The following is a 17101-nucleotide window of genomic DNA, read 5'->3' on the forward strand; positions in this document are numbered from 1 at the left end:
GAGACCTTGAGTACAACAAGGAATTGGGGTCATTTCCTCACTGACAGAGATTTCCTGTGTGAAATTAACTCTTTCCCCCTGCATCTCCCAGCTCTCACAGCACACGTGCAGTAGCACAGCCTTCTGCCTCTTTGGGCTCCAGTGCTCCCACCGTGGTGGCCGTCAGGGGAATACAGAGCCAGGACAGGATGACGTGATGCTACACCTTAAGCATAAGCAACTCACCCATCCATTTGCCTTGTAGTGATGATGTCTAGACCATTTCCTTTGGTGGCTGCATGAGCCAGCATTATTCAAGTGAAGATATGGCACACGTGTGACTTCACTTTCCTAGCTGCCAGGCCAGTTGTCTTATCAAAAAGACAAATGGGGTCGGTTAGACACAGCTGGTTTTTGTAAGCCCAAGGTGGCTGCTGCAGTATGCTGTGTCTGGATGTCCCCCTAGATTTTGATAGTAGGTTCTCTGATCCTGTGGGACCTCTCCTATCCCTCTGTGTTTATAAAGTCATTTACATTTATATAAAGCTGCCATTGGAGTAGTTTCTTGAAGGCTCCAGAATACATTTTACTTGGCCCTGCTGACTCGGAATTCCTCTAATCTCTCTTAACTATTGTTTGAGCAGTTCTTTTCCTCATCTGGCCTGTATTTCCTGTCTCTGGTTGTTAGCATGAAATGTGTTAATAAGCATCTGGATACCATTAACATATTTTGTGAGGACAGAAGTAGAATAATGGTAGAAACTGAAGGCAGAGTGTAAGTAGAAGTGAACCTAATGTTCTCTCATGTTTGAGTTAGGAGCTATCTCAGAACAAGACCTCTCTGCACCTCTTTCTTCTCCTTGTGAAACAGTGGGGATGAGGGAGTTTCCACTCAGTAACAAGAAATGCTTCCACAGGATATCAGGTGTATCAGAAAGAGCTTGTGGTGGAAAACTGCTGGCGGTCTTGTCTGGAAAACGCACCTGTCCCAATAAGCATTCCTTCTCAGGCTCTTAGAGCAAGGATCAAAAGCAGGCCGGAGACAAAAGTGCAGATCAGTTCTTTCACTGCTTTTCAGGGCTGGGAAAATCTACAGAGCATATCTGAGGCTCTTTTGAACAGTCACCAACAGATGAAGTGATTTGAGGCCTTGCCCATACAGCAGTTGATTGAGCCAGCTGCCGTAGGTCTTTTAGCAGAGGTGCTTTTTAATATGGCACTAGCACCTTATTAAATCAAGCAGTGAAAAGTGTCGCTTTGGTTTTGACATACTACCCATAAAATACAATGTTTTCCCTTTGGTGGTGTTGTCAAGGTGAAAAAATGAATTGGTGGATTTTTTCCTTTGATCTTGAACTGTGATGTCAATTGGAAGGAAAGTGTCACCCTAGACAAATCGGGGTGGTACAGTGGCTGATTGGGACATCAGGTGAGGATGCAGGCCCTGCAAATGCAAGGAGATTGTTTCTGTCTCGTTTCTATCTCTAGCTTCTTGATCCCATTGCTGTGGAGGCTTCTGCTGGTAGCAAGCAAGCACCAGGAAACAACAAAAGACAATTATTGTCTGGAATCCTGCTACTTTTTTTTTTTTTTTTTTTTTTTTTTTTTTTGATAAGTGGGGAAAGGCTGCCATCTGCTGTAATAGAAAGTGGTTGCTAGAAATAAAACTGACCTAAATCAAATCGTAAGTCTTGTTGAAGCTGCGCAGAGCTCAGGCAAGGTATGATAGCCAAAGGTAAAATGCACATTTAAAGATGCCTTGGTGTTTTCCAAACAAATCACTCTCCTAATAACAGCTATTACCTGTTCCTACAAAATCATGCCCTCAGTGCAAGGGTTATCCTTGTTGCTCCTACCTGCTCTAGCCCATGATATTTCCAGTTGAGTTTGGAGATAAGTAGAGGAGTCTTGAGGCATCAAAGCCTATAGCACTTCTCATGAAGCTGCTGCTGGGAGACAGGCAGTGTGCTGCTTCCCTAGCTGTCCTCAGTTTAATCTAGGTGCCAATGGGGCTTGCACAGCTTCCCAGCTCCTAAAATGCATAACAGCATGTGTTTCTCCTTGCAGTGCTGTGTGTGATCACTAGGATAGCCACTTTTGCATGACTCTGTTAGGAATTGTGGTTGTACCATCTACCTGTGGACCTTGCAGCTTGGAAAGGACCGAAGTCTAAAGGCATCTACAACTCAGGGTCCTTATCTTTGTTCTTATTAAAACAAACAAACAAACTTCTGTGCTGAAACCTGTGATAAAACTAAAATAAAATGCGTATCTCTGAACCATTCCAGCCCTGCTTGCTTGGTACCACCTTGCTTGCTTCTTCAAAACCGCATGCTTTGGCTCACGGGTGTTCTCACAAACAAACAGCTTTAGTTTGCTTGGGCAAAGAAAGACTATGAGGCCAGAAGGAATTGTACCAAATAAGCAAGATAGCATGAGAATAAGTGCAGTGTGGACTCAGTGATCCCTGTGGGCTCCTTCCAAGTCAGAGTATTGTATGTATGATTCTGTAGGAGCATCTCAAAGAGCAGGAGAACTGAAAAAGAGTCTTCTGCCTACAGAAGTCTTATTTACACCTAGCAAAGCTGGAGGGCACTGATAAGGCACCTTAATTTCCATGAATTCCATATATCAGGCATGCATGGCCTTTACACCATGATGCCTTGTTCCCAAACATGAGAATCTCCTGTTGTATTTTTCAGTAACTTCCATGTTGCTATTTAATTCAGAAGCAAAGCCCCATTTGAACTCATGCTGATGATATCAGAGGTACCACTCAGACCACACAGTTTTCCATTATACTTCCCTGAAAGCATCCTGCTAGAATCCCTCTATTTGTAATGGAGGGGTGGTGGTGACCCATTTCAAAGGGAGTGTTGTGCATAACAAACTAGCCTGGAAATCTGACACACACAAAAAAAAGCCAACAGAACAACACACTACAGCCACTGCTTATTTTGGTATTCATGTACTCCACCAGAATAAGCTGGTATCTGATAAAATGTGATACAAAAGCACAAGCTTTTAATTTTATACAGCCTCTGTACCAGAGGCTGACAGTACAAAGAAGAAACTGGGTTGAACGTGGATATGTTTGCAGCATGTCTAGTATGCCAAGGAATGCCTTGAAGCCAGGAGGAACTCTGATACCATTGTAGATGTGGAAGAATAAATGCTGTATCATTTAGGGGGAATGAGATTGATTTTACATCCCTGTTATTAGCTGTCTTTATGTTGTAAGAGCATCTTGAGACTATTAAAAACACCATTCCTGTCCTAGATGGAGGAGAAACTACCTTCATCCAGTCGCTTTTTCTTTAGGCAGGCTATACGAGCAACCACTTCTTGTCACACTCTGTGCACTCTGCCATGCAGATCATCCCCATCCCTGTGAGAAAATATGGATATTGTCCACCAAGGTTAGACCAGGCACCCATCCTGACCTGCATCTTGATTCAAACAAGGATGCAACATGCTATAGCATGTGAGATGGGCCATCATGACCTCTCTACACAGACGTGATCCTCAGCTACAGTAGTTAGCGTTTGGCTGACATGATAAAAATCATCTGCAAAATCACCATAGGTGGGATTTTTGAAAGCCACTGAAGTTGCCCCATAGAACTGCTGTCCCATTCTGAATCTTGTTAAGCCTCTGCCTTGTTTCTTGTGGCAGTGCACACCATGCTCCACTTACACAAGGCATGGAAATGTTTTCCCTGCTATTGCTATGAAAAATTCAGCCTTAAAATCCTTTCACATCACTGAAGACAAGGAGAACATAAACTCTCCATCTGCTTTCTGTGCAGCGTCCATTATTTTACATATTTCTTTCATATCCCCTGCTTCCTCTAAGCAGAACTGTTCCTTGACGTTTGCTCCTATCATTGTTTGGTGCTGCTCTTTTAGTGACAGGATTACCCTGTGCACTCAGGGCTCCTGGGGGACCTGCCCCTCTAATTATATTGAATCACTATTTCCCCTCAAATTCCTTAGAATCTCAATGCCATGCTTGCAATGCAAGCTGTGAAAGTTTCCGGAATCCAGCAATACCGGGGCCCTTCCAGCAAGGACCTAGGGTAGTAGAAAAAATTCCTGCTTAGAAGTATGTGGGATTTGACTTGTTTGCCTAAGAGAGTCTTTGTAGGACTATGTCCCATGCACAAAGGAATAAGGATGTTTGTCATTTTATGTCATGAGGGCACTGCAACACGGTGCCAGCGCTGAATCACATTTTCCTGCAAAGCCTACGTGGCCCTTGGCCTTCAGTGGGAAGCTGAGATAACCAAAGTGCTGCAGTCAGAAGAGTTACCAGGAAAACCTACTTTATGGCTGTAAGTTGTACTCAAAAAAGGTAGATAAACACCACGTCAAATGAACTATGGTTTACTGACTCACGGTCTCCTCACCAAACTCTTCTGATTAAAAAATGGCAATTTAAGTTCTGCAGAGAGCTATCAGCACGTTCAGGCTGCACACACGAGAGTTCACAAGAGCAGAAACGCTCTTTGCCCCACGGCACTTCGCTGTGGTTTAAAGACACTTTCTCAGAGCCACTGGAAATCACCCATGAATATCCTACGGTCTGGGAGACACAGAGACCTTGGGCTGGGCTGCTTTCTCCTCCCCAGCTGTAAGTAAATACAAAATTCTTTCCATTGCAACTGAAAACTGTTTATTAAATGTCATGAGAGGGCGTGTGGCTTTCCCCTACGTCTCTAGCACAATTAATCATTGTGGATTTAAATGCACTTCTTCAGTGTAAGAGAAACAAAGACCAGAGGTTTTCAGCCACTCCCTGAGCAAGTGTCATTGATGGGTAGGTCCAGCTCTGCATGAAGGCCACTTCACATTGAGTGATAGACTTTTTTTTAATGGTTGCTCTGAGTGATCAGCTAGTGTGAAGATGCTTCAGAGTCGTACGTGAGCACTGCACTGGAGATACCAGGAGAGCACTGCAGCCTCAGCTCTAGCTGGCACAGCGTGGCAGCAGGTGTCTCAGTGCACGACTCATACAGTTGTAGGCTTACAAAATGGTATCTGTGCCACAGAACTGGACATTAGCCTCAGGCTGACCTATGGGGCTGGAGAGGGAAAACTGGTTTACCACTGAGGCTGTGAGAAGGGCTTTTGCTTCACAGTGGCTGAATAACCACCCACAGCTGCTCCTCCACTGAGAATTCCCTTTCTTTTTGCCTTTTCCTCCATTTGCATCTCCTCCCATCTATTTCTTGTATGTATTCCTGGGCCCCACACAGCTTGGGAAGCTTGTTGGAGGCAGCAGTAGGTAACCCAAACCAGACCCACACCAGAGCATAGGACTAAAATACAGCCTCCATCCCTCCCACAGGCTCTTGGACTTTCTTTCAGCTCAGTGTGGTTGCCAGCTCACTCACCTCTTGGACTCCACTGCCTGAACTGTCTCAGATCTGAACAACGCTGCAGCGCAGCCCTGACAGCACTGTGCATAGCTTTTGACCCAGAGCCTCAGTGTTTGTTACTCACAGGCTCCTTGGGCCTGCTTACCAATAGACCTCAGTCTCACAGTGCTGTCAAGACCCAAATGACCCCCTAATAAAATGACCCCTGGAAAAGTTGTGAAATATTTTTGATTGCTAAGAATGGGCAGAACTGAGCAGTGCCATTCCCCTGCCCTAGATCCACAACCCATTTCAAAGACATTTCTGATTTTATTGGCTTCATCCAAAGGAGCAAATTCTGCAGACTCTATGTTTCTGTCATACGGATCTATATGCAGTGATCAGTTTTACATTATTCACGATCTCACATTTTATTGCTGTGTGTCTCTGCAGTCTGAACACAGTTGTCGCTGTTAGAGACAAAGAGGTTTCTGCCAGCTAGTGGAAAAGCTGCTATGAAATACGGTGAGTGAAGTTTACAGGTTGCTAGAGGGAAATTCCCGTTGGCTTTGTAATAAGCATTTAATATTTAACATCTTTTTCCTTTACTACTTTTGCTACTGCAGCTCCCAGAAAGCCTGTTTGAGCTCTGCTGAGATGATATTAACAGCAGTACTTCAGAAAGCCAAGAATGGTATTTTGAAGTGTGAGAAGGTACATGTTTGTTTTCCAAAGCACGTCTACGAAAGGTATCATAGATGTAAAGAGGACGAACCAGTGGTGCTGATGTCACGAGAAGCTGAAGCCAACAGTTATGATGTAAGAGTAACATTAAATTAACCATTCTTGCAGTGCTGCATTTTCTGCTTCTCAACCTCGCAAAACAAACAATAAACTCAAACAGTTACCTGCTGCTCTTGCAGGGTAGACAGAAAATGAGATTTAATTGCATTCTCACACACCAAGCTGTTTCAGCAGCTTTTCCCAGGCTGTCATCCACATGAGTGGCAATCAGTGGCCCAGGCTGAGTAGCCAACACTTCAGTCTCCATGTGGGAGCACACTGAGCTGTGCTTTCAATAAGCTTTGCAATGAGAGATTTGGTACTGTGTGAGCAGTGAGCCACAAAGACATTGTAAAATCTGGCAGGAATATTCTGATGCAAAAAAGACTGTGATCTAGAACACAGGTTTCACTCTTCAGTTGTTTTAGCTTTAGAATTTTAACCTGGATCAACAGAAGCAACAACAGTAAAAACACCTAAATGTCCACCTTCAGTGCTGGGCATGAAACTATTGCTTCTTAACAGCTCTGGAATGTCTGGAAAGAGCTGTATTGATACTGTATTGAAAGAAAAAGGAGTTGAAGGCGCACCTTGTGCCCTCAAAATGTGACGTTGCACAATCAGAGCTGCGAGACACACTGACTGGAACTGTGATTACCACAAGGAAAGGTCCAGGACTGATGAATAGGATGCTCACACCTGTACTGTGGCTGAGATGTTTCTTTAGCTTTGTAGCATCAGGCTGCTGAGGCTTTCCAGATAGGGAAGTAACTGCAAGGTAAGCATCTTAAGATCTTTCTTTGTGCTCCAGGATGTAACAGTTTGAATCCTGGGGACTCATGGGTGCTTCCAGATGTATGGTGGCCCACGAAAGTGAAATCAAGAAGTGAAAGCAAGAAGACTGCAGCCACAAATTTCCATTGCCCTTCAGAAATCCTCCCATCTACAACTCTCAAGCAATCCTTTCTGCAGTGTCTGCAGTGCTAACAGTTGATATGAGCTCCACAAACCAACAAGAACATACAGTGTACTGGATGGAATAGCAGGCCCCACAAGTAGTGAGAAACATGACCAAGAGATTCCACATCTTAAATCCAAAAGCTGTGACTCTGCCTCACATTTACACTAGTGCTAATGTTTAGACAAAAGAGTAGTCCCCTGGTAACTACAGCCTAAGTGTGTAAATGCACAGGTGTGAATGCTCGTGTCACTTTGCTGCTGAAGGCAAAAATATTAGCAAAACACAGCTTTGAACTGACAAAGACATGCAGTCCGTCCTGTGAGCACAACATCCACACACCTGAAACTCCAGCCTCTACTGTGGGACGTACAATGGCTTTCTTGCTGCTGGATCTGTGCTTTAAATGTACTGAATCAAATTATTCTTTGGGATAAGTCTTTCATACCCTGTGGTAGCAGTGCTAGTGCAATTTGTTTGACTTCATACAACTTATTGCCATGTTGCAGAAGATGTGAGACAGGAAGAAGGAAATGGGATACTGCATGCATAACATGCAGTCTCTTAAAGACAACTAGCAAAAGGCAGAGTAATAATCTCCTGTGTGGACAGCAGAATCTCCACAATTCTCTTCCTGCTATTTATTTATGTATAATGAATGTGTGCATGTATCTATTTCTATTTCCTGCATCTACAACTAATTTCTCTTGCAAAAAAAAGCCTGGTCTGCTGCACTAGCAACCAGCGTGAGGTTGTTAAAGTTGTCAGCAGTTTTCCATTGCCTTACTATGTGTGACAAGTGAGAAGCTGAAGACAGGAGCCTGCTGCCCTTTAGAGTTCCCTGAGCAGGAGGGCAAACACTAATCAGGACAGGTACAAGGCTCCCAAAGAAGCAATCCAAGAATCCTTGCAACTCTCAGAGGCTTAATCCTGGAGGCTGCCATTTGGAACTCTGCTCCGGAGCCTGCAAAACACATTGTACACAACAGAGGCCTGTCAGCGTTCACTGGGGAGTGAAAAAACATCTCGCAGGCAGCTGTGGTGACGTGGTTGAATGAGCTGGGCTGCTGGGGCCGAGCAGCCAAATTCTTCTCAGTCGCACCAGCCAGAACAAACAGCACTTCATGCCAGCAGAGGGGCAGGCGTGGTGCGTGCAGGGTGTGAACTTCCACCGACGCACTTCCGTGGCCATCAGCCCACGGTGACACGTCCACCTGCCTCTTTGCTCCTTAATACCAAGGGAATGACCGCCATTAATTAACCGGAGCCTCGAGCGGCCCTGCACTGTGATACCTTCCGAACGTTAGACCCGCGTTAGCGTTTGATCGGGACGTTTATCAGGACGCCCTGTATTTTGTAGGCTATCCCGAGTTCAGCAGCGGCTGAACGTTAAACGCGGTTTGCGAGAGCAGCGTCCGAACCGAGGCCGGCGGCTCGTGGCCGTGCCCGCTGCCGGGGGGGGGCGTTCCTGCGCCACGCAGGGCCAAGAACGTTTCTTTAATCGCCAATCCGACTCTCCCCGACGCGGCTTTGGCGACCCGCTGCGGAATCAGCGTCCAAAATGCAAGTCTGACCGCACGCCGAGCCGCGGGGCCGCTCGCGAGCAGGGCGGCGGCGGCGGCATCGCGCCCGAGCCCGGCACGGCGCCGCGGGGCCCCCGAACGGCAGCGCAGCCACGGCGGCGGCCGCAGGGACACCCCGGGGCCATCCCCGGCCGGGGGCGGCCCCTTCCGCCGTCTGCGGCTCCTCCTCCGGGCGGCGGGGAGGGAGAGGCGGCGCCCGGGCTCCTCCCGCCGCCGTACCGCCGCGCCTCCGTGCCGCCGCCCGGGCCGCTTCCTGCGCCGGGGAGCGACGTGTCGGCGCGGCGGCGCGCAGTAGGCCGCAGGTAGGCAGCGGGGAGCCTCGGCCGGCCGCCCGGCGCCGGGCCGCCCACACGGCCGCCTCCCGAGGCGAGGGGGGGTCCGGCGGCCGCTCTCGGCAGCGGCCGGGAAAGTTGAACGCCCCCCCGGAGCCCTTTGTCTGGGCGGCCCCGGACCCGGCTGGGCGGGCGGGCGCTGGCGGTGCGCGGGGCCTGGCCGGGGGGGGGCGGGGGAAACCGCGCGGATCCCTTCCTCCCTAAATATCTATTTCGTATTTCCATGGCAACTGCGGAGCGGGAACGGGGCGGTCGTGGTGGGGTTTGCCCCGCGGGGACGTGCCGGGCTCTAACGGGGGCTTCTCCCCTCAGGTCCTCGGCTGCCTCGCAGCCACGGCGGCGGGCGGTTCTCGTATGATGCAACCGGCAGAGATATGACGACGGCCTCCTTCAGGTGCTCCGGGAGTGTTTTCACCGAGGTGCGGGCGGTGCGGTGGGTCTGCTCGGGAATGGCCGCCCCCATGTGCAGCCTGGGGGACGGCACGGGGAGCGCCGTTCTCGTTCGCCTCTTCCCAAACACCTCTCCGAACCGGGATCTCGGTCGCTTGCCCCTCTGTTGTTGCGCTGAGGGATGTGATGCGGCAGCGGGGCTCTGTAGGTCGGGTGGATGCTCGGACCTGGCGATCCTGAAGGTCTTTTCCAACCTGAATGGCTCTGCGGTTCTGTGATAGAATTGTGGAGAAATAAAGGTTCTTCCCTTTTCCCACCTTGGCAGCGAGAAGTCTTGTTGAGAGGGACATAGTTTGATGTGTCTGTCAAGCACTGACCACCTGTACTCTCAACCAAACATTAACTTTCTCTGTGACATCCAGTTCTGACCTTACCGTTTCGTTGATTTTCCTCATCCTTTTTCCTTATATTCTATAAACACTTTGGATTTCTGTTCTAGAACACTGAGTAGTCTCAAACTTGTAAAGTACAGCAAAATGTCTGAGAGATTTGCATGCGTGCTTTTGAGAGTTTTAAGATGCAGGTGGTGTGATGACTTTATTATCTGAGGGAGTCCTCCATGAGAAGGTGACCTATGAAATGAGGATCCTGAAGTGTAACCACGATTGCCCTGTGCATCCACAGCTGCTTTGTATCCCTATGAAGCCGCGTTCTTACTAAACACTCTGACTGCAGTACGTTAATTGTTGTAGTGGCTGCAGTAATTCTCCAGTCTGAGAGCCTGTGTGACAGTTCCACAAACTGTAGCATATACAAAAGCTATAGTTGCTCCATTGAAATCCTTTGGAAGTAAGACAGTGCTTCTTTTAGGTAGGAAAACAATGCCAAAGATGAAGTAATAGACAGGAGGTCTGCAGCTCTCTAAGCAAAAGCCACTGTGCGTTGTGTGGGCAGCCTCTCCAGTGAGGCCTGCAGTCTGTGTGCTGGGAGGGAGATTGGCCTTTCCCATCCTGTTCCCCAGTAATATCTGGGAACATCTCTCCTGGGTGTCCTTAGGTCTTCAGCAACCAATTTCTCTGTGGTAGAAGTTTGGTGCGTATACTGAGAAATTTTGTTTTGCTGTTGGCAGCATGAACTTCATGGGAAGAGAAAGGGATGTGTGTTGAACAGAAACATTTCCTTGAGAAGTCTCAGAGGAGCCAGAGAGGGTAGATTGAGAACCCAGCCTGCAGACTTTCTCTCTGTCAGTTTGAGTGGGAAGAAGTTGGGAAATGGAACTGTGTAGGTATTGTTTCTTTTGGGGCAGCAGCTTGGTGTGAAAGCCACTTCTGCTTTCCCTTCTCACACTTCTGGGGAAATGAGGAACTGTGTGTCTCTTCAGGAGAAGAGTGAAGGGCAACAAATGCCCTATGCTCCAGGGCTTGCATTCTTCCCTGTTGGGAGGCTCAGTTTTGCTTTTGATTTCTGTATCTTTTTTTCTTCTTCTTTTTTTTTTTTTTTTTTTTTTTTTTAAGCTCATTTTTACAGTTTTTATTATTGTTATTTTACTTAAGCTTCATTTTGTTAATTCCTCCTGCTGTTGTTTTTTGAATAAAGCATAGAGAAAGGATGAGCATGTATGGATGTTTTGCTTATATCTTTAAATCTTTGTGGGGCTACGTATGATTATGTCTGAGCAAATACTCACAACACATCGTAGATTCTGTGTCTTTAGCTCTTTGCATCAGTCTTACCTGGGTGTTAGGTCTTAAAATAATCTGAGGATTCTCTTCAAAAGGACAAGAATCATTAATATATTTTCCTCTTACTAAAAAATGTCAAACTCATTTTCTGACCAGATGTTCCAAAATGCTCATCTTTGGATAGAGAAAATGCTAGGGTATTTCAGCTTTGAGGCTGATCTTAGAGCACAGAAAGAAGCACAGACTCATCCCTCAATTCACAGCCTAAGTGGCCAAGAAATGGTTGTTGGAGTAGCTTATCAGGTGCTTTGCAGTGTTGTAGGAAGTGTCCATTGATATTACACGATTCCTGTGAACAGCGAAGTAAGACTTTGCTTTCAATTTTAGGAATTCTAATTGTAGCATTCCCAGACTTTTTTATCGCTACGGAAATATTTACTTGTCTTGTGGGGGGACGCTCTGAGGAATGAAAAGGAAATGGTGAGGTGGTCCTTTTGGTTTTGATCTGTCGGGCCACTCTTAATGCTTATGAGAACTATAAACAAACACAGTGGCACTTCCTGAGGCTCCCCAAGGCAAAATTTCAGTGGTCGTGTTTGCCGCACGCTTGCCCTGCAGAATGGCTTCCTGCCTCCCGCAGGCCGGCTGGCATCCTGTATCAGGCTTGCTTAATAAGGCTTACTACAAAGTATGATGCCTGCTTTTGGATAATCCTTGTTCACAGCTGTTTTGCATAGCATCAGGATTGTTAAATATTCTTGATTGGCTATTGCATAGCTGCTTGCGGTTGTTTAGGGCTTTGTTATGGCTTTGGAAAGATGTCATTCTCATGAAAAATCAGATTGCTAGAACATTAGTTTCAGGTTAATGAATTGAACATAACTCTGCTGCAGATAGCAAGGGGAAAGCCTGTGCTGGGAAACTTGCTGCTGACACAAATCACCACGATTTTCTGTCAGACTCCTTTTGGGAAGTCAGAACCTTAGCGTTACCATTTTTGCTTGGTGCATTTCTGCCTCTCCTCAAAATGTCACCACTCCACAGCCTCTGCCTTTGAGAGGCTTCTAGCTGGAGTGCCTGCTGGGGCTCCTTGATCTGCGTTCAGCTGTACGTACCTCTGCGGAGCTGGATGAGATGCTTTTCTCTCACCATTTTGCAGGAGGCGATGCGCACTGTAATGCTGATGCCTGAAAAAAAGAGTACAAAGGGATTTTGCTCCCTTCTTTTGTGATAGGGTGGGCAAATAGCCACGAGACCTTCTCTTGTCTGATACACATTTTTTTTTTACTGCTTTCTTAATTTTTTTTCTGCATGATTCTGCTGCTCCTGGCATTGAAGAACTTGACGCATACTGACCTAAATAGCTGTGGGAAAGTCTGTTCCTCCAGTGCAGAAGCTGCCTTCTGACTTCAAATTAGTTTTCTTCCTTGGGAAACTAGGTTTCCAGATGAGAAGAAATGCATTTGGTGCATTGGATATAGCACAGATGTTCCATTTAATTTGTTTCATTTAGTACCTGGAGAACTGTGAAATAACAGCTTCAGAGATGGTTTGTCTATAGGGAGATACCTCTCTTTCAGACTTTTAACAAAATGTGTACACTTGTGTATTATTCTGAATAATTAGTGAGTACGTGCACTCAAACAACCATAGACTACTCAGTGACAGGGGCTTTGGGGGATAATGTTTATCAGTGATTTCAGCTGAGAGGGCAAAAGAAACCTGTACAAAGTATCACAGTATGAAAATCAGGTGCTGTTTTGCCCTGGCCTTGTAATCCACCCACAGTGCTTTCCTAAAGTCAGGTTCCTTTTTTCTTGCCTGTTTCCCCACGTGAGGGAACCCCTATGAGATGGCAGAGTGAGTGAGTGCTCTTGCTGTTATATGGTCCCGGTACATGGGATGCTGGAAGGTAACATGGCGTGGTTCAGCACAGCCCAAGGCAATGCAGAACATGCTGGATTGTGACAGCACATCTGGGTATGAGTGGAGCTGACAGCTGATACATGGTTTCCTTGTCAAGCTCCTTTTGTTCCCGTGAAGCTAATCTGGGTGGTCACCACTTGTGCAGGGAAGGTGTTCCTTCAGTCTAGGAGGATGAGATTAGGGATACTGTTAGAAGATGTGTGGAATGTGCCGAGGTACACTCGTGTGTCTGACTAGAAATACGTGCCTATTTATTGGGCATTCAGGAAGGCTGGGCTGACACAGGCTCCTCTCCAAGTTGCACAAGGAAGAGAGCTGTTAAAAGGCCCACCAAACGGGGTTGATTGGGCATGGATACAAGTCACAGCTCTCCTCTGACTCCCACCTTGCCACCTCCCTGACAATCTACTGCTTGCTCTGAAAGCCTAGGATGTAGATAAGTATTCAGAAAGCACTTGAGTTAGTAGAACAGCTCGCACTGCCTTACCCTTATTCTCTGGAACTGCTTAAACCTTTTAGCTGAAAGCTAACTCTCAGCTCCTTTGCTGAAAGAGATGTCTGTCTTGAGGTACATGGGCAAGCGTGGAAATCTCAGTCCAAGGAATTAGCTGGTTGAAAGATATAGCTTGCGTTAATCTAGGCTGCTACACACTGTCTTACAAAGGTGGTTTGTACTTAACTCCTGTGATGGCTTTCTTGTTACAAGGTTAAATCCTGCTGATTTAATAAAAGGCTGTATAATAACGGAGTGGAAAACCTACACTTCTGGGGACAGTGTAAATACACTGACTGGACCAATAAGAAACACACTGCTGGGTCCCAGAAACAGTCCCTGCTGCTTTCTTCCCTTTCAGTTATATTTCAGGTATCCTTTTTCTTAGGCAGCATCTCCAGTATTTATGACTTCTGGAAAGGAAATGTTTTGCTTTAACATGAATTGTGAGCAGCTTCTGATGGTTTTCTACTCCAAAAGGCATTAGTGAGCCAGAGCAGCACCTGAAAATGTTTTGATTCCACTCTATAGTTGCCAGACAAAGCGATGGAAGGCAGCAGCAGCTGTAATGTGGCATTCATTCCCAATGAGAAACTTCTCAGCTCACCTCTGGGAGCAGAGCGTATTGATCAGAGGTACCTGGTGGTATTATATGAGTGTCTCTCATCTTGAGTGATGTGGAATACTTAAAGGAGAACTTGCTCAGTGTTGTGTGGTTAGCTTGAAGCCCTGGGTGCTTAGTGTCTCCTCTCAGTTGTTATGTTTTCGTGACCAAAACAGGGTTTGGAGAGCAGGTTCTCTGAACTGGGGAGGTATCTGGAGTTAGTAAGCTCTCGGGTGCGCTGTGTAGCACCAGCTGATCAAAACTGCCAGCTAAAGTTGAAGCTGCTGTTAATAGCATTTGGGAGGTAGTGTGTAGATAAAGGAGAAATTACTACTTCCTTCCTTTCCTTGTAGAAATTGTGCTGGTTTCATACATTCTAATTTGTGTTGTTAGTGTACATTGTGGCTTTACAAACTCGAATGTGCGCATGTGAAGATTCCTAGCAGAAACAGTCAACCCAAAAAAAGCAGTTACCTTAAGTAGCAAATAGAAAACTGCTCAATAGTAGTAATGGAATGCTGCCAAAAAATGAGGAGACCTGAGAACAAAGCTAACCATGGATAGGTGAGATGTGGTTTGTGCCTCTTGTCGTGTAGTGTGTGTACTGGATGCTTCAAATCTTACCATATCAGAAATGTCATGCATAGCCCTTAGAATATGGAGAGGCAATTTCTGAGGAACTTCATGCAAATATTAATAGTTCTAAAAAAAAAAATATCCAACCAACAGGTGCACAGGAGCTACAGCCATTCTGTGCAATTACTTCTGAGTAACACTCAGAAGTCGTGTTGTTTGCTGTGCTCTTCTAAGTGCTGAGAGCTTTGTGGTGAAACTGAACTCATAGAGGAGTCATCACAGCACTTCTCAGAGTTGATGTGTTTAAGGTACTGCTGACTGTTCAGGTCTCTTGCTTTGCTGACTGCACAGCAGCCAAGCATTGGTCATATATCATCTGACGTTTTATCCCATGCTGCACGGCTGTGTTCAGGCAGTAAGGATAGGTAGCAGGTGTGATTTCATGTCATCCTTTAAGGGAGTTAATGCAGTGAGCACAGAATAGCTTTAATATCTTGCAGGAGTGTAGCAAATGTAGCTCTAATCCTGTGAGTATTTCCATTGTTACCCCAGGATCTGATCCCCTCGGTTTTTTGATTGTGTTAGTTTAATGTGTGTTGCCAGACAAAACGTGAGTAAATTATGGTGATTACTGGAGAGAACAGAGTTAATCTAACACAGTTCTAATCATATGCCACTTAAAAACTGAGGTCGTTGTTACCCAGACACACGTTCCTATTGCTGCACCTATGCTGTTCTAAGCAGGAGGCTCAGAGGGCTCCCACTGCATAATTCCTGCCCACAGCTTTATGAGGTAGCTCTAGTTAGCTGCAGTGCACCTGCATGGGAGGCTGGAAGGGTTCAGGTCTGCAGCAGTTTAGTTCTGTGTTAACGTTGAACATCACTGTTTCTTGTTTAAATCAGCAGATTTGTCTTTCACCACACTGTTTAAAACGCTCATTCAGATGGCTGGTTGTAAATCCATTTGTCTGTGAAGTCTTTAGCTGGATAGCACGAAGAAAGATGTGTGAGTGAGCAAGTGAAACTGTTTTTCATTCATCTGTCCGTTAAGGGGTTGGGGTGTGGGGCAGGGTGTGTGCCTTCACCTGGTCTTCTCACGTTTCCCTTTGTAATTTGGTTTTAATGCTAGTAACTGTGTCCAGTTGTCTTCTCTCCCTCTCTTTGAAGCAATGCCTCCTACTGTAAGGACTGCAGTTTGAGGGATGCCTGGCTTTGGCAGTACAGATTGGTTTATTTCTGTGCAAACGGGGCTGTTCGGAAGGTTAATTATCCATAAAGCCCTGATTTATGAGTCTACCAGAATAGCTGCTAACTATGAATAATTTAGTGCAGCATCGTATTGCTAGCCACTTAAGAAGGCTTCTCTGTCTGTGAATCTTTTATCTTGTTGAAAGCCACTCAATAGTATGAAGGTTATTGCTTGCATTGACATTTCATTGTTCTCTTTTCGCTCTGTTTTAAGAGTTTGTCAGTATGTAAAGGCAGTGTGAGTGCTTTAGGGTGATGAGCAATAAAAATACCCATACCAAAGTAGTTTGTGTCTGAAAACTTGGAAGTACCGAACTTGTCTTCAGTGTTACATTGATCTTTGTGTTTACTTTAAATCTTGCCCTCTCATAATGCAGTTAGCGTTGTGGCCTAGGCGTTTTATGTGCTTCAGACAAGTCACATGGTAGGATATTATTTGGAGCAATACTTTGTTACAGAGAAAGGATAGAAACTTAATTGAAGACTCGAGAGCAAGAGTGAAGGTTTTCAGTGCTTCCTACAAATGGCTTTAGCTTCTCATGTGTCTGGCTAGGGCAGACCTTGAGTCGTGTTACAGAGGCTCTTCTGGGGAGAAAATCTGCCAGTGCAGGACTTTGAAGCAGCTCTGATGTAGTGCTTGGCAACCCTCCCTACAGGGGAGCTGGAACTTGATCTTTGAGGTCCCTTCAACCTAAGCCGTTCCATTAGAGAAGAGCTTCACAAACAAAGAATATGGGTTGAGAGTGTCAAGACAAGAGCATAAGAACACACGCCCTCTAACAGAAGTAGTAACAGAGTTCTCTTTGGGACGCTTTGGGGAGAGAGACTGATGTTGTCTAAGGAAGGTGTGGCAGATTACTACACCCACACTTCCCTTTGTGCTCCCATTCTCTATCTCAATTAGTAAATTCAGTACTGACTACATAGGAAACAACCACCGCTCCCCTGAAGAGGAGCGTAGGGTTCCTGCTCCTCTGCACACTTATGGAAAGGGTTCTGCTGAGCTGTTTTCACCTCTTCAGTGGTCACTTATGGCACACAGAAGCATGTTTACCATGTTGGCAGCAGGAGGGAATAAGGCACATGTCTATCAGGCATTCAAGGCCAGGCTGGATGTGGCTTTGGGCAGCCTGGTCTGGTGGTTGGTGACCCTGCACATAGCAGGGGATTCAAACTAGATGATCATTG

The sequence above is a fragment of the Tetrao urogallus genome, assembly GCF_951394365.1.
Source record: "Tetrao urogallus genome assembly, chromosome: 2".
Taxonomy (NCBI): Eukaryota; Metazoa; Chordata; class Aves; order Galliformes; family Phasianidae; genus Tetrao; species Tetrao urogallus.